This window comes from Triturus cristatus, chromosome 1_1 (assembly GCF_964204655.1).
Source record: "Triturus cristatus chromosome 1_1, aTriCri1.1, whole genome shotgun sequence".
Lineage (NCBI taxonomy): Eukaryota > Metazoa > Chordata > Amphibia > Caudata > Salamandridae > Triturus > Triturus cristatus.
Genome location: NC_140579.1, coordinates 36,503,531 through 36,524,857, shown reverse-complemented (window position 1 = coordinate 36,524,857; position 21,327 = coordinate 36,503,531). Strand labels below are relative to the sequence as shown.

Here is a 21,327-nt window from a genome sequence, read left to right as displayed (position 1 = left end):
CCAAATATGTGTCAACTATAATTAAAACTGCTACATCTTATAGTGCTTCCACAGAACGCCAATTGGCCACTCTCACAGGAACCCATCAGCACCTGCTCTTTAGCCAAGGATGTGTTAATCAACTAGAGAACGAGGTCAATTATATATTTTCTATTTGTTATGCAACATCCTAGACAACCATGTCCTCGAATACCAAACTTCCACATCCTCAATGGATTCTTCTGTGGCGAATTCAGAATATTTTTTCATTTAAAATATTAACTAAGCTGTACACACCAGAAATATGATTTGACATTAAACGCACACACATTGACCATCTTTCATTGTAGCTATTAGTACATTCTTTTCCTGTGGAAGCCAGTCACAAGGGTGTGCTTTCTAGGTTCAAACTCAAAGTGCGAATTTGGCCACAGTTTGAAGACAGAAGTAATTTCTTCCCGGAGAGCATGAATTACCCATACCGAGTCATGCAGTAGACCCCACCCCACCGCGCCGCACCAGGTAGCCATTACCATCGCACTAGGATGCAGTCCCCACTCTCTACGCAGTAGAACTGTAAGGGTTTTAGGTCATTCTCTAGTTCAATCTCAACACCTTTCATTTTCATGCTTTCGTAAGCCAGCCTCAGTTCTGACCCAGGGACCTTCAGTAGGCGACACAGGAGCCCCTTCACCTTCTGAACGGTCATTGAATCTGGGAGCTTCTTCAGAAGTGGGTTTTGCTCAAGTTTATCTGGACATCGGATGGTTAGAGTCAACAGCTGGTTTTTCAGAGCAAATGGCTGCTGCTGCTTTAATTCCCCCTCTTCGGGTGCCCCATATTTCTGTATGAGACATGGATATCTGGGATGTTCAGCCAGAAAGGCTTGACTTGGCGCATTAAGGTTAGGATCCTGGTTTCCCCCGGCCTTCAACCAGGCAGTCCCAAAGGTCCTGCGGTAGTCGAGTTCAGCTCCCTTTCTCTCTTCTGGAAGAATCTCTGTCTTGTTGAGGAACTTGAGGCCACCTATCTTTGCAATGATGAACTGTCTTGCTGTTTCTAAATTAGTTTCGCTTTCTAGCACAGGGTTATTCTGACAGCTCAGAGAATGTAAAGATTTTAGTTTATCCAGTTCATTTATGAACGACCAATGAGAAATGTTATTGTTGTCAACTGAAAGATGCTTCAATGAAGAAAATATTGCACTTTTGCTTCCAAACCCAACATCACAAAAGCAAACAGAAGAAACTCCTGTGTTGATTAGAATTAGCTTTTCAAGGGCAGGAAGGTGTGCCAGCTCAGACAGCGGATTTCCATCGACTAATGTATTATTAGAAATGTCCAACAGTTTCAAAGATTGCAACACACCAATGGGTCTTTCCAAGACTGTGATATCGTTAGAGACGAGATGCAACTCCTCTAGTGCTGGCCACATTGGAGCGCAGTGAAGCACCCTTGTCCATGTCAGTTTTGCGTGGCTGAGTGATAGCACCTTTAGGTTCATAAAGGCGCTAGATAACAACGCTGGGTCAGAAGGAACTCCCAATCTGTTCCCGCTAAGATCAAGCATTTCCAAGTTCCTCAGCTGACGGGCAATATCGGACACATGATCCCAATGCGAAAGGAGGTTTTGTGATAAATTTAGAGCTGTAATGTTGGGACATACTTTCAAAATATCCCCGTCTCGTCCAGCCTGACTGACATCACAGTCGCTCAGTGAGATGTTCTCCAATTTGAATAGTTGACTTTCCTCTTCTGCAGACTCAAAAACAACAAGTTCAACCTTCTTCTTGCCAATTATGAGTGCTTCTTCTTGAGTATTCTCATCACTTAATTTGCCTTTAAATACATAACGGCTCTTTAAAGCTGTGAGGAAGTCCACTCCGCAATTGGCCTTTTTTGGGCGAATAAATGATGCCCCTTGAGGGTGGCCACAGTTAAAATACTGCACCCCTTCGTAGCTGCCATCGTGCTTTCCTCTGTTAGGATTGTCCCATTCAACACCAAGCCAGAGCCCAGCTGTCGGGGGCACATTTCCAACATACTGCACAGTGGCACATTCTCCATCACAGGTGATTCTACTGCCAATGGCATTACAAGGCATAAAGTCGGTCATGGCACGTTCAATGAAATTGTTTCCAAATAACCAATATAACTTGTTTTTGGCTACTGAAGTGCTCAATCTGATCCCTTTGATATCCTTTGGAATATGTGTCTTCTAACACTCCAATTGTGCCCCAACGAGTACGTCTCCGTGTTGGGCTCTAGCAACATAAACTGCAAAAGTAGAATAGAGTCTATTCACCGCAGAGGCCCAGCTTCACCTCCATCCTTTTCATTAGGAAGATATTCACGTCGTCTGAAAGAGGAAAAAAAGAATTAAGGCTTACACGCTGCTTTTATTTGTTAACTGTATCACATTAACATTCTTCATGTTTATGTTACATGAACAATCCTAACAACCCAGTATTTAGGCAGTCTCATTTCAAAACATTAAATTGGCCTTTGCTTACGACTGCCATTTCTTGCCACACAAATAAACATGCGAGGTGTAATCCCAGTCATGAAGGTGAAAGCCCTCCAACAGGCTGCAAGGATTCCGCCTTCTCTTCTGAGCCAAGAACTGCGAAATGATGCACTGGTTATCTGCATGCACTGTGACAGCGTTAACTCCAGGCCAGTAACATAAGCAAACATGCAATAGGTCTTGCATTATTAAAGTTTGAGCTATTGGCATTGCTAAATAATGCAAGACCAATAGCTCAAAGTTTAATAATGCGAGACCTAGTGCATTGCAAATGCTTGTTTTTGTAGGCTCTGTGTGTGCTGCAACCCAAGGGTATGTGCAGCAAGAAAATGACCATCCATGCAAATGCAGCGTGAACCTACCAAAATCAGTTGCATTTGCCTCTCTAAACTTCTGTTTCACAACTAAAGCATACAAGGGGTAGTTTTTACAAACATTGCTCCATATAATAAAGTATTAAGGTATTTTTGTGACAGTGGCACACCCCTAGGACATGACCTGTTAAGTAGCACCTGCACCCCAGTCAGAGAAAACTGGAATCAAAAGGTTGAACCACTGCAAACTTTTGCTGTAGTAACGCACCCGTCAGAGGTGTTTCCCTAGCCTCAGCCCGTCAGAGGCGTTTCACTAGCCTCAGCCCGTCAGAGGAGTTTCCCTAGCCTCAGCCCGTCAGAGGCGTTTCCCTAGCCTCAGCCCGTCAGAGGCGTTTCACTAGCCTCAGCCCGTCAGAGGCGTTTCACTAGCCTCAGCCCGTCAGAGGCGTTTCACTAGCCTCAGCTCGTAAGAGGTGTTTCCCTAGCCTCAGCCCCTCAGAGGCATTTTCCTAGCCTCAGCCCGTCAGAGGCGTTTCACTAGCCTCAGCCCGTCAGAGGAGTTTCTCTAGCCTCAGCTCGTAAGAGGTGTTTTCCTAGCCTCAGCCCGTCAGAGGCGTTTCCCTAGCCTCAGCCCGTCAGAGGCGTTTCCCTAGCCTCAGCCCTCAGAGGCGTTTCCCTAGCCTCAGCCCGTCAGAGGCGTTTCCCTAGCCTCAGCCCGTCAGAGGCGTTTCCCTAGCCTCAGCCCGTCAGAGGCGTTTCCCTAGCCTCAGCCCGTCAGAGGCGTTTCCCTAGCCTCAGCCCGTCAGAGGCGTTTCCCTAGCCTCAGCCCGTCAGAGGCGTTTCCCTAGCCTCAGCCCTCAGAGGCGTTTCCCTAGCCTCAGCCCGTCAGAGGAGTTTCTCTAGCCTCAGCTCGTAAGAGGTGTTTCCCTAGCCTCAGCCCCTCAGAGGCGTTTCCCTAGCCTCAGCCCGTCAGAGGCGTTTCCCTAGCCTCAGCCCGTCAGAGGCGTTTCCCTAGCCTCAGCCCGTCAGAGGCGTTTCCCTAGCCTCAGCCCGATTGTTCTCTGTGGCTAACGACGGAGAGCTGCAGCATCCAACACTCACCCGTTGGATGGACTGCCTTCTGCTGTCCTCTTAGCATGGACGGACCGAGCTGCCCTCTTCAGTGCAGTGCCCTCAGCCTTCACTATCTCAAATAAATTGTAGCACGAGCTTCCTGTCTGTTTACTTTAACTATTAGTCAAGAATCATTACGGACGTCCTTGAACTATGCGAGAAGAAATAGGAGGGAAGTTCTAGCGCTGCTTTAATTATCCCCGACTAATAGTTAAAGTAAACAAAGACAAAAAAGTAATGTGAACTGACTCGAGAAAAACATAGGAAATTTGAATTCAATGGCTCAGATGTAATGTGGTGCTGTATATACAAAACACCCTGTTCCTAAATCAAATGATCTAGAATTCTGTAAAATATTAGAGACAGCGAGTATTTGCTGATAGGCCATGATTGATAGTAAAACACACACTCCTGCATAGTGCACGTCCCCACCCCCCATGATGACAGAACATGCGGCACATGTAGGAGCCTGCTCTGATCTGTTACCCTTACCCTTGTAGACTACAAAGCGCCAGGGAAGAAGAAAACAATTTTTGCAATTACATGGTGTTCCCTTCCACGGTGAAAGGCACTCCTCCACGGGCCTCCTATTGAACTATCGCTGCTCATCCTGCTCTTCTGCAAAGAGTGGCGGAAGAATGGTTTCACACACTCGCGTAAAGCAGTCACTTACCTGCCAGTGATGTGCGTGCATAGCACTAGTGTCTGAGCGCTGGGGAAAGAAAAGGTGTGCGCGCCCTACAGGGAACACTGGTTAAGACCCGTTAAACCAGTTTCTAGCTTTCAAATTACATTGGTAACGCAGCAGTATTTCAAATGGATCAGCCTAAAAAGGAAAGCTCACTTTTGTGAAGTTGTTTCACACAATTCTCCCATTGCCTTTGTTCTTCAGAAAATGGGGTGGATTATAGTTCCCCTTCATCTGCTTGTAGTTTGTCTCGCTGTAATGAAATCAGATACATTTTTTAACCTTTTCCCAGTTACTCGGGGTTTAAAAGAGGTGGTTGATCCTGCTGTTTAGTATAACTGGGATCAAACTTGCAAAGCTGCTCTGTATTTCAAAAGCCGGTGTCCCATGCTCCATGCAGTTTTTTAGTTCCTCTTCTGGAGTGCGCGTTACTATTGTGTGAAACACGATGTTGGCAGAGATACTTGAATTCTTGGCCTCTGCCATGAGTGCAATAGTTAGAACAATTCAAAAGCTGACTTGGCATGCAGTTTATCAAAATGTGTTTTACTATGATAGTTTAAGAGCACATTATAATTTAATATAGACTGTAGAAGTGTAAGGTTTTTCTCATACTGAACTCTTCGCACAGTGTCTCCAAATTAGAGTCTTGATTTCTGAGCATCGACAAATTCATGAAGCAACAGTACCTCAAATGTTATAGGCTAACAATTGCATTTCTCCTTATACTGAACATGACCAAGCATTCTACCGAAGCTTCGAGGCTGTGCTGTGCTCCGAGAGCGGAGAGCAGTGAGCGCGCTGAGACCCGAGACCCGCCGAGATTCACGTGCAGCCGCAGAGGAAAAGTGGAGGAGAAATTGGGGAGAAAAACAGACAGGGCAACATACCCCCTGCCCGCGACCCACCGGCTGCCACCCGCCGCCCGCTGCCTTGCTTGTTGCCACGCCGGTCATAGTGTGCCCCCCCCCCCCCCCCGGCAGCAGAGTGGGCAGAGGTGCAGTTGGCCTCGCCTCAGCGTGTGTGACGCCGCCACAGAGGAACGAGCAGAGGCAGCCGGAGGCAGCAGAAAGGGGTTGAAAAGGGTTGATGCTCTGAGGCACTGAGCCTAGAGCTTAGAGAACAAGCCCGCGAGTGGTGCGCGCGCGCTACAGCAAACGATCTGTAACAGACACCAATAGGCCATGGGCGGAGCAACGCGACCGCCTTTGGCCTATTGCGTGCTGTCTTTCTAAAAAAAATGACCGCAAATGCCAGTACCGTGGAACAAAAGGAATCGCACACGCACGAGCGTGTGCCATTCCAGGCTCCGTTTAGGAACCCTCCACAAAAGGACTCCCGCTGCGCGAGCAGTGCTGCGCACTGCATCGCTAGGCGCGAGACCTAAAAATGAGGCAGTAAATGATAACCCACGAAACCAATGAACATGATCACTAGAGAGAGTGGATGGATAGCCATCTGTCACAGTTAAATAGGTAAAAACAGGACATTGAAAATTCTTTGTGAGTTCTGCAAAACAGCGCCCCCATTTATCTGCATTCACTCTAACACACAATAGTCGAACCCTGGTGTTGTAAAAGTGGGTGGCACTACACTACAACTCACACACAATTAATACCATCCCTGTCCCTTGAGGAATTACCGTGGGCTACTCTGTTGGCAAAATGATTGGAAGTCCTATTAGCAAGTTCAGGCTAGTTGGCCTGCTGCATCTCATGGCCCAATTACCAGGGGTGTAGTTTAGTCAATGGGATTAGGGAGATTGGAATCTCCAAATATCGGATAGAGACTGCTAGCCGCACATTACTTACCTTAGAATATTCCCAAGGCATCTAGAAATTTTCAATCTGTAACTGTGCGCCAGCAGTGTAGTCTGGTTCCTATAGTACCCCTATGCAGGACCTGCGCTTTTGGATAACATACACTGTGGGTCTGGTGATAGACTGATTCTGTGCACCCCCACCGCGTATGTTAGCCTTGTTTTGCATTAGCAAGCTCACAGTGCCACTAGAACCTCCTTTTATCAGAGAAATTTGTTTTTGGAAACCTCAATACATAACAAGACTTGTGGAAACAATATACTACTTTTCACCCAGTCACTCATGCTTGCTCATTTGGTCTCAGAGAGATACACGGAAGAAACAGTCGAGCGTCTTTACACTAAGAATTTATTACACCGTTGTTCTTCTAGTGTAAAACATATGTGCTGCTACAACTGTTGCACAGTAGCAGAGATATAGGATCAGCAGTACAGTAAATAAAAAGGAATAGTACAATCCTACCATTTTGCAATATTCATGAACATATACATGATTATAAAATGCATTTATAAAATACAGCACATACTCCTACGATGCCTGTCTAGATGTACCTAAGTGTGCCTAGCATGTGAGTAGGTGTGAAAGTGTGGGACCTTGTCCTGGTCTCGAGTTGGACACCCCGCAAGGGATGTTTAGACCACTGTCATTTGGAGCGACTGCATGCAGGAGCCTCAGCGTCCCTGGTCAGTGTGTCGGCCTTGAAGTCTCGGTTCCCTCCAACTACAGATAGCAGGAGGTGCTGTATTTATACAGAGTCCCTTTGCCCCTGTGCATGTGTTAGCCATTGTTTAGTATGAGGATGACGCATGGGATTAAACCTTGTGCGTAGATAGGAGAGGTGAATTATACCCCCTGGGTAGTGTCCTCATAAATTATTCATATGTGCTAAGGATGACGTCTTAGGATTATTGATTGGGAAAAACCCTCCCTCTGCATGGAACTAGGTGAAAGGTTTAGTCCATAAAAGGCGTCAATCCTTATAAGGCGTTCTATCCATATTAGGAGTTATGTCCTTATAAGGCTCGTTCATGTGAAATGTAGGGGAGTTAATGTATGGAAAGGGTACGATGTTCTCTGGACCTATATTAGAGTATTTATATGAAGCATAACAGCAGGTAGCGTTTTTTGCTCCATGTCTGTGTCATCCATGCAGGAAGTGAAGTGCGCAGAGCCTATGCAGACGCCACTCCAGAGCAGTGACATAAGTTGTTTTTTTTCCATGCCATTATCACAGACCTGGAAGAACTACCTGTATCCACGTTTTGGACAACTTTTTCAACATTTGTTCCTGTCACAGGCAGAGGTCTGTGACAGATCCCCACCCCCAATTTAGTTTCTCTCTGTTGCCTGAAATCTGACCATGACTCCAAGGCCTATGAGGGGGTGATCTCTGAACCGCCTGGTTGCCAGAAGCCAGTGACTTTGCAATGCTCCAGGTCACAGTTCCTTGGCATGTTCGTGGAGCTATTAATCGCGCCCCTCATCACTCTCAAAGTCGTCGGGTAAGTCCTACAAGAAATCAAAGACACCAAAGCACTCTTCCACTTTGCTGCTCCGGTTGAAGTCATCAGATGATGCGCAGGAACGTTACCACTCTAGGCACCCCTCCTATGTGTCTGCCGCACAGCCTATCTCTGGGTCCATTCCATGCCTCACTGAACTTCTCAGGGTTGTGGCGACCCCCACACAACTTCGTAAGTTATATGGGGCCAGGCGCTTCATTTTTTAGCTGGACAGTCCTTCTGGAGCGCCTTTGGGCTCATGGGTTCGATGGTTGCACCACAGGATTTCCGCAGGCAGGTCTGGCCTCTGTGCCAGTCAGGCCCCCAGGGCACTTGATACAGTACAGGATCCAGACCCACTCACGTCGCAAGACCATGACCTTCCCTAGAGCCAGTTCCAGTTATGCTGTTCCCAGCACAGCGGACACTGACCTCATCATTATACCAGACTCAAATACAGTGCCGGATTGGCATCGCCCTACGTCAACTCCAGTCAAAACTCTAACTTCTGAGTCAGAATCAGGGCCTTCTTTTTTTGACAGGTTTTGTAAGGAGTTTGATTGGGAGGATCTGAGGAGCTTCATGGATACCAGAACCCCTTAGAAGAGCCAGAGGACAAGTGGTATGTGGAACTGGTAGATGCCAGGGATCTGGACACCACCCCAGACACTAGCTTAGTCTCTACTCCTAGTGTAGCTATGGAGGAAGAGGCTTCCTTTGCCCCTCTGGTGGGGAGAAGGGGCGACTGAGGTCCTGGACATTTCACTGCATATAGTGGCAGTCAAGACGAATGTCTTGACAGAGGGGCTTCACCCGAGAGTCGCCCCCACAGAACCTCTCCTCCCTTTCAAAGAAGCACCCAAAGATGTTCTGCTTGGGGCATGGGCCAAGCACTGCACTGAGGCTTCTGTTCACAGGACGAATGCCCGCCGCCATTGCTCTACTCATGGGGATCAAGCTTTCCCCACCGAGCATGCCACCCCAGAGAGCCTGGTTGTCCAAGCCTCTACCTCCTAAGTCAATCCTGGCACGTTCCATCCACACCACCAATAGAGAATCCCCAAATCTGGATATTTTGGCAGGAGGATGTTCTCTTCCACCAGCCTTTCACTGAGGTCTATGAACCTTGTGTGCCTCTTTGGCTGATACACCCACACAGTTTGGGATCCTGTTGTGCAAGTGCTGTCGAAGGTCTCGGCAAAGGGCCTGAGCCATACTGACCCAGGCTACTGCTGACGGCAAGGACACAGCAAAGTTCACTATTCACTGAGGTCTGGATACAAATGACTCCCTAGGCAGAGCAAATGAGTTGTCAGTGCCATTCAAGCTAGCTTTTTGGTGATGTCCAGGTACCCCTTTTTGTAAATGCCCATCAAGGAAACCCCCTCTTCAGCGATAAGGAGATTATACGCTGCAGGACTTTAGGATAGCATGGCCACTGCCTGGTCACTGGGTCTCTCCATGGCCCCACACCAACCCCATTCTGCCTTTCGCCCCTTCCGTGGTTAAGGTAGGGAGTACCAGCCGTGTCCACTCCCACCACCCACAAAGGCCAACAGGCTCCCCAGTCTTTCATCATGGCTGTGGTTCTCACAAGCCCCATTAGACCCAGTCAGAGGATTACCCAGTTCGACAAATCCCTCCACCCCCTGCAGCCTGAGCCCAAAATAAAACAACTTTTGTTTCCCTTCTTACCATCACACTAAACCAGTTGGCAGCAGGATCGGACGTAAACTGCCCCACTGGAAGTCCATAACATCACACAAGTGGGTACTTCAAATTGTTTGGCGGGGGTTACTTAATGAAATGAAATTGTTTTTTATAAAACGCATGGCTACTCGGAAGCATCCCAGTGCTGGGTGGGTGATCCAAAGGGAGGATCCAGAATTATGGGAAGAGACAGGTTTTCAAATGTTTCCGAAAGATGGAGGGGGAAGGTTCCCTATGGAGGGAGAGTGGGAGTGCGTTCCAAAGCTTGGCGGCATTGTGTGAAAAAAGCCTTCCCCGCTTCTCGCTCTCTTGATTCTAGGCACTTCGACCAGATTAAGCGAGTTGTAATGAAGATTCCTGAAGGCTTTTTATGGGCGAATCATATCTTTGATGATGGGGTCCGTTACCTCCCAGAGATTTGTGGACTACGCATAAAGCCTTAAAGTGGATTCTCTCCTGCACTGGGAGCCAGTGCAGGGAGCGAAGAGCGGGTTTCGCCGAGCAACGATTGCTGGTGCCGGTAAGCAATCGTGCTGCCGCGTTCTGAGCAGTATGGAGCCCAGCAACCACTGAGGTGGGGGTTCCCAGATAAAGGGCATTGCCGCAGTCTATCCTAGATAGAATCAGAGCCTGTGTCAGTTGCTTTTTGGCTGGAGGGGGGGAGTAGGGGGCAGGACTTTGCGAAGCATTTTAAGCAGGCCAAAGCATGAGGCTACCGTCCTTCTGGCTTGAGATTTGAAGGAAAGGTCTTAGTCGAGCCATACATCTAGGCTGTTTATTTCAGGCTTTGAGACCGGTGGTGGCCCCATACAAACTGGCCAGAGGTCATTGAGGCTAGAGCTTAGATGGTTGCCGAGCAACATCAGCTCGGTTTTGTCGCCATTGAGCTTAAGATGGGAAAGGCTCATCCATTTAACCACTTCCTCCAGACAAGTAAGGAGGTCAGTGGATGACTGACCGGCTTGATTTAGTGCTACGACTAGCTGCGTGTCGTCGGCATACGACACAAGATGGATTAGAAGAGGGGGAACAACGTCAGCTAGTGGGGGCATATACACAATAAAAAGGGTCGGGCTCAAGGAAGAACCCTGAGGGACTCCACACTGCAAGGGTAGGGGATCTGAAGTGATGTCATCTTCGAACACCTGAAAGCACCTACCTTCCAAGAAGGATTGAAGCCAGGCAAGAGCTTGGCCCGACACTCCTTTGTCCCTGAGGTGGTGGGACAGAATTTGATGGTTCACCGTGTCAAAGGCCGCGCTCAGGTCAAGGAGAATGATCGCGGCTGAGCCTCCTAAGTCAAAGATCCTTCATGATTCCTCTACCACTCCTAACAAAGCGGTTTCGGTACCTTGGCGCGGACGGAAACCAGTCTGAGATGGATGGAGTAGGTCGTAAGACTCAAGAAAGGTAGAGTGTATGTGGTTGTCAAGAATTCCTGTCATACGAGGGGAGGAAAACGGTAACCAGCGAAAACGGACTACATCTCCCAGGATGCTTAGCGGTTGAGAGGTTATGTAAACAGGAGAGCTGTTACATAACTCAAGGGAAACACGCCCTTATGTAAACAGGAGAGCTGTTACATAACTCAAGGGAAACACGCCCTTATGTAAACAGGAGAGCTGTTACATAACTCAAGGGAAACACGCCCTTATGTAAACAGGAGAGCTGTTACATAACTCAAGGAAAACACGCCCTATAAAGGGAGGAACCGGGAGGTACAAGGCTGTCGGATATTGTGTTTACACCGACGTACCTGCTTCGTGAAGAGCAGTGTTCCGGAGTGGTGCTCCAGTAAGGCAAGAACGGAGGTAGGTCGAGTCGTTACTCCCTGGGCCGTGTCTTGCCCCATCGTCACCTGTGAAGGACCCGGAAGCTCTACCGGTCAACCATTGAGCTTCGCTTTTTGACTCGGCTGAGTCCAAGCGCAGTGGCGCTTTTGCTGGTTGGAGTCGTAACTCCCAGCCCGACCAGAGACACAGGGACTGCAAGCTGTAACGCACACCAGGAGGTGTTTGCCGCGTTACAGACTCGGAAGTCCACAGGATCGATCGAGCGGCTGCTCTCGGTTCAGTCTTCTTGCTTGTGATTGGGGTATCGGTGACGCATCACCAGGAGGTGACTCCGCGTCCCGGTGCAGTCTGAGGAAGAGGTTGAGCGGCTGCTCCCTTCAGGTAGAGACCCCGGCTGGGTGTTTCCCTGACTCCTCGATTCTCCCCAACACTCTTCGTGCCCCTCACAGCCTACCGATTGGCATTGTCGGCCATTTCATTTCTGCCCTCTGTTGGCATACGCCGGGATCGGCGTATATGCAGAGGACGGCTAGGACCATCCGTGCTGTGGGCTGGTAACGTACTTAGCCTGGAGGATTCCAGTGACTATAACTTTTGTTTGTTCTTTGTATTTTATTTGCCTTCATTAAAAGAACTAACCCTTCACAAGTGGTTGCGTCCTCATTGTCGTGTCTGTTAAACGATCCTGAGACGTTCAGGGCGTTACAGTGGTTCATATGCTTTTCCGCCATCTTGCTTACTCCAGGAAGGAGTGAGATCAGGCGGTAATTGCCTAGGTCGTTAGGGTCCAAATGAGGTTTCTTTATGAGTGCTTTAACCATGGCTCTCTTCCACTTGGGGGGACCAGGCCCGAGGCGAAGGAGGCATTAATTATCCTCAGGATAGGGGGAACAACTTTTGAGGCAGCTATTTTCAGCACGTTAAAGGGTAAGGGGTCGAGGGGCGATCCACTTTTCACTGAGGCAAAGATAGGCAGGAATGAATCCAGGGTCAAAGGGTTGATAGTCTCCAAGAGGGGGGCAGTCTCGGTTTGACTGGGGGCTATACTGTTAGTGATAAAAGCATTATCTTTCACGGGGAGGAGCTTGAGAATATTTTGCACTTTAGAGAAGAAAAATAGTGCAAGGTCATTACACCGGCGACCAGAGGGGTCAGGAATTGTCGTGGGTCAGGGACTTTGAGTAGTTTTTTTGCAATCTGCAAAGTTTCCCTAGGGGAGTTTACGGCCAGAGTGATCTTTTTCTGGAAGTACGGAGCTTGGGCTTTCTTAATCTTTCCTTTGTAAGTTCGTAACATTTCTCTATATTCAAGCTTCTTGGTGTGGGAGAAGTCTCTCCGACTTTTTGCAATGCTGTTTCAGAAGGCGTAGTTCAGGGGTAAACCATGCTGATTTATTAGATCCAGTTTTTTTCCGTATAAGTTTTTTTCGGGAGTACTAGATTGAGCGTACCATAGATCCAGGAGTTAAAGCTATTATACGCTGTCGCAGGGTTGGGGTCTGGGGCAGGTGGGGACTGTCCAAGTGCATGGGACCAGTCTTCCAGTGGGAGTCTGGCCTAGGGGCGGCTGATAATTTGAGTCAGCTGAGTGTTTGATCCTATAATTACTCCATCTCTTCCTTTCTTAGAAACCCCGGTGCTCATGCTACCATCCCCATACAGGCTAACGGAGGACCAACACTCCCTGCAGGAAGGGCAGACACTTTTGGCAAAACGAAACATCAATAGGGTGCCAGCATCCGAAGTAGTGTTCCCGCTACTCTCTGGTGCCCAAGGACGATGGAGGCCTCCACCCTCTTTAAGACCGGAGCCCTCTCAAATTCTTCAGGAAGAAGAAATTCAAGATGCCTACATTGGCTCAGTTCTGTCTGCCCTATACCCTGGAGTCAGGATAATCGTGCTGGACTTGCAGGATGCTTACTTTCACATCCCCATCCTGACTGCCCACGGGCATTACCAGAGGTTCAGAGTGGGCAACAAGTATTTCCAGCTGGCTGTGCTTCCTTTTCGGCTCGCTAGCAACCCTCAGGTGTTTACCAAGGTGGTGATGATGGTTGCAGCGCTTCGGAAAGAGGTCAGGGGTTCCAGTCTTGCCCAACCTCAACAACTGGCTGTTGAAAGCAGGCTCGCATCAGGTACCTACGTCTAGACAACAGTGGGCCTGCTGCATTCACTGGGGTTCAGTATCAACGCACCGAAGTCACACCAAACTCCCTCTCATACGCTCTATAGTATCCGAGCCATTCTGGATATAGTGCAGTTTTTAGGTCTCGCCTGACCCAGCGCATGCGCTGGTCTGGCGAGACTTATTGAGAGGGCTCCAAAAAGTGCTACCAGGCCAGCCTAGAGCTACAGTGCATGTGCACGGGCGCGCGCGCCACGCTTTACCGCGATTACTTTCACTTTCGCGGCCGCAGGGCCGCTTTGATGGTTGATCGCGGTCGCGATCACCTTCACGGCCGCGCGGCCGCTTGGCATAGCCAATAGGTCTCGCTTTTGGGACCTTATAAGTATTTAGTTATGCAACTGTTGCATGGCCTAACACTTATAAGGTCCCAAAGGCGAGACCTATTGGCTATGCCAATGCTTGTTGGGTTTATCCTCCGGAACGGAGTCTCCAGGATATTCAGGCTCGTATTCTGATGTTTCAGCCTTTTTCTTGGATTTACTGGGACCGATTTTGAGGCTGCTGGGTCTCATGGTCTCCTGCATCATGCTGGTAACACATACCCGCTGGCAAATGCAAGCTCTGCAGTGGGACCTGGGGTTCCAGTGGGTATATATCATAGGAATCCCTTCCGACCTGGCCCAGATATCGGATGGAACTGCAAAAGACCTGCAGTGGTTGCCAAAAGACAGTGACTGGGTCAGTGGCAGACACTTCTTGCTTCCCCACCCAGAACTGACTGTTATGTAGTGACATATGTGCCACTTTTGGGTGGGAAAAACTTTTCTTCTCTCAGGCCCCAATTCAGTGTTCAACAGTACTGGGAAGATCTTACCACATGGTAAATTTCCATGCACATTTACCTTTACAGTCTGGTAACCCCACCCCAGTAACGTGCAATTATGAGTAAAACTCCATGGAATGGATAAGCACCATATAAGCTGATTTTGTCAGCCTTAAAACCACACAGAATCCACTTTTGAATGTGTTTTGCCTCTTACAATCCCCACCTTGTGTGTTTTTTGCAAGGCCATTTAAGTTTTCTCTATGTTAGCTTAACTGTGCACGTTAGGCATCATTTTCCTTTGCACACATTACTATCTAAACAAGCTTTGCTTCTGTGCCACATTGTACTTTCACACGTAACCTGCATATGTTTTCGCGTTATTATCTCTTCCCGAGATTTAGTCAGAACATCATAGACAAGGTCAAACAACAATGTTCCTTTTTAGGTCTCGCTGGGTCAGCGCGCATGCGCTGCTCGGAGAGACTTTAGTAAGGGCTTTAAAAAATGCTACCGCTGGCTACAGCTTGCAGTGCATGTGCGCGGGCTTCAGCAGAGGCGCTATATGGCGTGATTACTGCTGCGCACGCACCACTCGCACACATGCGCTGCAAGCTGTGGCCGGCGGTAGCATTTTTAGCTTGCTAATCGCGGCACCGGTGCTTTAATTTTAATGTTAAAGGTAAAGTGCCGGTGCCGCGATTATAGCAAAAGTAAAGAAATAGAAACAAACATCTATTTCTTTACTTTTGCTATAATTGCGGCACCCGCGCTTTACTTTTAATGTTAAAAGTAAAGCACCGGTGCCGCGATTAGAAAGAAAACAAGCATTGACATAGCCAATAGGTCTCGCCTTTGGGACCTTATAAGTGTTTAGCCATGCAACAGTTGCATAAGTAAATACTTAGAAGGTCCCAAAAGTGAGACCTATTGGCTATGCCAATGCTTGTTATTTTTTCTGGCCAGGCACAAGCACCTAGACATAACACAGAATACAGCTGTTGTTTATGTGCACACATGTCCTACCATATCGATGAGCACATGAGCAAAAACAGACTCTTGGAACGAGAGCTCTGAGACAAGAGCACTGCGTCTGCTGAGATGTAGTACATCCATCAGTGACTGCTAAAGTACGTGGTCCCCCAGTAATCCCAGAGGTCTTTGATATATAGTCATTTAGCCTCATTAGCAAGGGGGGAGGGTTTAGGTTACTCTGTCCTATAAAATGACAGGCCTTTTCATGATATATGGATTATTAAGCATGCTAACAGTATTTTTATTATGTATTTGTTTTCCAATCGTGGCACGTATACCACATTTCAGAGCACGATAGTTTAAATACATATTCTAAACTACATGGTTATCTTATTGTGGACGAGAATGAGTGAGCGAGTCAAAGGGTGTGTCCTGTTACCTTGAGAGGGCCGAGAGTGCTCTGGGGGCCAATTCACTTGTTTCTCTAGTAAGGTTCGGAGGGCAAGTGAGGCACTATAGCTAGTCAGACTCGGGCCCATAGATACTGAGGTGGGATGGTGACTCAGTCCCTTCATACTGATGTTCTATCGTTCCAAGTTTAGTTCTATTCGAAGAGCAGAATCCCTGCAACACCCGGCTGTGAGAAGGCGCTAAATGTATGTAGGGGCTTGTGCACAGGGTGTGGGTAACAGTAGGGGGGACGTAGGGGATTAGGGGAGGCTTTTACATAACAGGCAAAAGCATTAAATAAAAAACAAGCATTAAAAATGCAATAGGTCTCGGCTTTCATTAAGTTAGGGCCATTTGTTTTGCTATACTACACCATTAGCAAAACAAATGGCTTAAACTTAATCAAAGGTGAGACCTATTGCATTTTCAATGCTTGTTTTGTTAGGCACAGGGAGATTAAATGACTTGCCAAAAATCCCAGGATGTTGAGCGTCATGGGCAAGACTCCAACCCGGTTCCCCAGCTTCGAGGTCGACCGCTCAAGCCGTAAGGCTACATCCTCTCTCCTGATACGGGATAGAAATGATGAAATGGAGAAACACATCTGTGCCTGCTTGGTGGTATGGTTAATCTCATCAGGCAGCTAACTCTCCTTTCAGGAAGCGCTCTTTTCCTTTTATGTTTTTTGCAGTGCCTCTTTCTGTGGCCCAACATTAATCAATCAAATGAAAAACCGACTTGGGGTCTCAGCCCAACTCGATTAATTATTTACGTGGATTTAAAACGCAAGTTTGCTTTCACATTTCAATATTTTTGATTTGTCACCAGGCACAGCTTAGTTCCAACTTGGAAATTCGACTGGGATATAGTACATGTACAGCCATAAGTTTAAGTAAGATGTCATGTCGACTGTAGCCTTGAGGAAGCATCATGTTTAGTGTCAAGCGTGTGGGCAAGGGGTTTTGAGCTAGTAGGGTGCTTCACAGAGTACAAAAACAGTGCATATAAAGGTTAAATTATCTCCGGCACTTCTTAGTTCTGGCTTGACAGCGCAGCTGTGTAAGAAAACGTTTGTGATCAATTATTTAGACTGGACCCTGGCTTCACACCGAAAAGTACAGCCCCCTCATGCATGCTATCGGCTCTTTGGTATATCAGTTTGCCTCCAATGGAGTGCTTGTATTGCAATGCTGAAGGAGTTATTTTACATCTCAATAGAACACACAAACATCACACATTAAATTATTTGCCTCAGAGATGCATTTGATGTTTTTCACTGCAATAGACTTTATGTTCTACTCTGGACGCAAATTCCAAACAAGACCCATTGGCTCTGCCAATGCTTTTAGGTTTGGAGGCAAGAACTTCAATACAAAAAGATGAATGCATTACACCACTGGAAAGTAATCAAAATAGCGAGGAAAAGGGAATATATGCGCCATTTCATGCAAACACCATTCATATTTAAACATTCACTGACTCAATGCAAAAACAACCTTAGAATCGTATTCAACCTAAGGTTAAGGGTTTAACATTTGATATGTGTGCTTCCTGCCCCACTTCAAAAGCTAAGTGTCTGAAGCAAGAACCGTATGGACATCACTATCTGAGAGCAGACACTGTTCAGTGTAAAATGTGCCTGATCGTCAGGGGAAACACCTCCCTAGCAGCAGAACCAGGGTCCTGCGCCGCTGTATCACGAGCCGTTATGGCAGAAGAGCGTCACCCCACTGCATTAAATCATGTAAAATCAAATGATGATAAAACAATTAATAAAACTGCTTGATTATCATTTTATTTTACAATATGGAGCTGGAGCCAAGTCTTGAGGGCGGGCCATCCTCTGACAGCAACAGGAAGAGTGGTAGACAAAGGGCACTGTAAGTGCACATAACTGTTTGGCCGGCTGCCTAAGGACAGTCAACAAATCATGCCCACTTAACTATTTCCATGCTGTTGCATAGAGAGCCGAAGGCTCCCAGTCCTTGTTGGAGCGTAAAACGAGCCTGCTCCGCCTAATCCCGGTGCTTCTCTCATGCTGGGTAATTACAGCTTGGGAGCAGCATCTGGATTGGTGCAGAGGAGTTTGGGAGCCTGCGCATCAGGAAGAGCACCGAGGCAGCAAGGCAGCAGGTAAGTTGTCTTTTTTTATTATTATTATTGTCCCTCTCGCTGCCCACCACTTTTTCCTGCTAGCGTTCGCCACTGTTCACAAGGTTGAATAACATTAACCCGTTCCGTGCTCATAACGGAACCACTCCGTCATGAGCCACGGGCGCCGTGTGCTCATGACGGAGTGGTTCCGTCATGCTGCGGCCGTTGGCGGCCGCTCCGCCCACGCGGCGCTAATTCCCCGCCTGTGCGGGCGATTAGCGCAGTGGGCGGAGTCATGACGGAACCACTCCGTCATGAGCACAGCTCGCCCGTGACTCATGACGGAGTGATTCCGTCATGAGCACGGCGCCGCCGCAGTGCCCCCAAACCCCCCCTCAGCGCCGCGGCGGAATTCCTGCCGCGGCGAAGGGGTTAAAGGCCATGGTCAGACTGGCCTGTAAGCATGTGCATAGCTCAGTCAGTGAGATTGGGGGTGAGGGGGTGAACTTCATATTTCCCAATGATCATGGTGGCATATCTTATTAAAATATATTATATGAGAAGCGGGGCATGAGGGGGGCTCAGGAGCTACTGGAGAAGGATGGGAGTGTGGATTCTTAGGGGTATTTAAACACAATATTTTGCAAAATAAGCAATATTTTTTAAGACCTTCCAAAACTGAGACGAGCGAGCGAATGCATGTGTGTGTTTTGTCTGTATGTGTATGTACAAACCCAAGGTGAAATCTGACAGTCACCTCACCATACCAGTCAGCACCGATACCCAACTAATTACTAGATGATACATTTAATAGGGGGGGTGTAACAGCTCAAACACCCCTCTGGGCCTGCTTTATGGTCTGCTGGGCTGGTTTTTACAGTTAATTTCTCTGATATTAAAACGAACATTGCTTATAGGACACTCAGGTTGAACACTGCCCCAATTTGCAAACGTTGGCCATTTTTTAGCTTTCTAATTCACTAATGGAGGCCACTTTTATTTTGGTACCCGGGTCTATTTTCTATCCCAGTCTGACCCTTTGCAGGCTCGGTATATTGTACAATAGAAATCAACAGAAAATACAAAACAGGTTTTAGGCATCCTCGACAGTGCATTATTGGAATGGTGCAAATTGTTGAAGGAGTTACACCGCCATATACAACGAAGAGACCAAGGGCAGAGTCCTCAGGAAACTCTGACGTAACTTGAAATACTTTTACAATGTACATGGGGTTCGAGTTATTTTGGTATTTATACTACAGGGTCACACCATCACGTTTCCCTTCGTCCTATTTTATTTATCCTGGACATTTAAAATCCTCTCATTAGAGGCTGTAGTCAGAGATATGTAGAATACATGTGGAAATGTGTACTGAAAGAAATAACATGCGAATATACAGACCGAAGTTTGTGGCAACACGTATTTAGGCGGTTTAATGTACGTCGCTTTGAGAAACACCTGTAGTCTACCGTGGGTGGTCCTAAAATGCAGCCAGTTTCCTGTTTTCGTGGAACGAATTATAGTGATGCCACAAACAAACGTACTGCAATAAGGGACAGTGACAATAAAGGGGAAACCAGCTGCAATGACAGAGCGCTACTTGCACCCTAAGTTGTGTTAACTGGCGGTGGTAATTCTGCTCAATTCCACAGCTCAATAGAGCTGTCATTATATCATCACAGGGCAAGTAACGGGAACACAACTGGGCTGTAATAGGAAAATTACACCCAGTTGTTTATCATTTAAGAAAAGGCTTCCATGTATTAAAAAAGAACACAGAACTGCAGGCGGATTTGCAATATCCTTTTACTGCGTGGGGTATTTTGTTCCATAACTCACATCCTTCTATTAAATCCTATATAAATATAGTTGTGAACTCTGTACTTCAACACGCAGCCTCTTCGCTGCGAATGTAACGCCAGCACATTTATATAGAAGGTCTTATTTCGAGTGACTCTCCATGTGAGCAGTTATGACTGCCATCCATATTTATGATTGACAGGGTGGGGAGTTAAAAAGGGACGGGGCATTTTATTGGATAGCTGCAGGTGTGAACTTTGTACTATATTACTAATGTTTCAGATATCTGTTTTGTTTTATATATCGCTGTTTGCAGCATTTTGTTAAATGTAATATTTATATAGCGTGTGAAACCCATTGAGAGGAACTTCAAGGCGAACAAATGCAAGCCAGGTGCGCCCTGGTCGAGCCATGGCTCAGACCTTAGCCAGTCTGGCACCCTACACATGGGATTATTAGACAGAAAGCGCCTGGAAGGCTGCTGCGCTGATTGCACATGAATGAACCAACCTGCCCGGTGCTGCTCATCTATTTTCACGCCTCTATGCATGCCCAATACATCACTTTAGATTCTAGACAGCCTTGTTCCTTCTCGTTTTCATGATGTGACGACCTCCTGCCTTTCAGAATTTCCTTTCTGACAACTTCTACGTCAGTATTAGTGGGGAGGGACATTTCAGCGTTAAAAAAAAAGACGCTGCGGTGGCAGGAGACTGCAGGGCATAAAAGAGAGGGACCTGCATTCTTTGAGGCGGAGAAGGGACAGTAGCCTACAAAAAACACCGCTCTCCTCCGAAAACAGATTCCCCAAGAGTTACTGAGCACGTACACATAAACAATTCCCGTAGTTTCAAATATTATGTCCCATAAAACGAGACTGTCCTTTAGTTATTATTTTTAAGTATTACCTTTGTTGGCAAAAAGAAACCCCATCGTGGGATAACAAATATTTGTCCAAAACTAAAAGCGTTGGCATCCTGTCAAATCCAGCCTCAAACTCCACACTTTACCTGCCACCCGCAACGTGTGTGTGATTCTGCCTCGCTTCCGGGTCTGTAGGGAGAGCGAATGGGAGAGCTTGTTTCTCGTCACTGACAGGTACTTGGAAGACGTCACGTTCGCTCTGGAAGAAATAATACCGGAAGTTATCGCCCCAGTGCTATTGATCCGTGCGAACATTACAGTGAATCTGAATGTGTCAAAACTCGTTACTTTCAGCGCGAAAGTGTAAGAAGCAAACGCACTCATTGGTCAAGAGCCGCCGCCAATCACAAACGTTTATCTCAAACAAAGGTTGGAGCATAAATCATTGTGTGCGGACCGGTGAGAAAACCGCATAACTGGGCAATTCATGAACCCACGACATTCTGCACTAACAGGAGCCGCGGACCAGAGAGGAAACTCCCCGCCGAGGGAACTCATTGGACTCACAAAGCCTCCAATAGCAAGGCTCCTATCACCCGTACAAAGCCTCCAATAGCAAGGCTCCTATCACCCGTACTTCCTGAAACGCCAGCGATGTTGACCAAATATTGGACAAGCCCCTTGCCCCGCCGGTGCGTCACTGGACAAAAATACCATTGGTGTGAGCTCAGCTTCCTGTGACTCTGG

General features: G+C 47.4%; 1 pseudogene across 2 annotated transcripts; it reads right to left on the bottom strand.

Moving 5' to 3' along the window:
* LOC146869275 (tubulin-specific chaperone E pseudogene) lies at positions 1-21,093 on the bottom strand (annotated as a pseudogene). Of its 2 annotated transcripts, none has more exons than XR_014979466.1 (3): positions 20,961-21,093; positions 20,625-20,839; positions 1-2,338 (listed from the first exon to the last, which is right to left on the bottom strand). The product of XR_014979466.1 is annotated as a tubulin-specific chaperone E pseudogene, transcript variant X2 (transcript). The 2 variants fall into 2 exon arrangements; XR_014979410.1 differs by having other exon boundaries at positions 20,727-20,839.
* Positions 21,094-21,327: the final 234 nt, after the last annotated feature.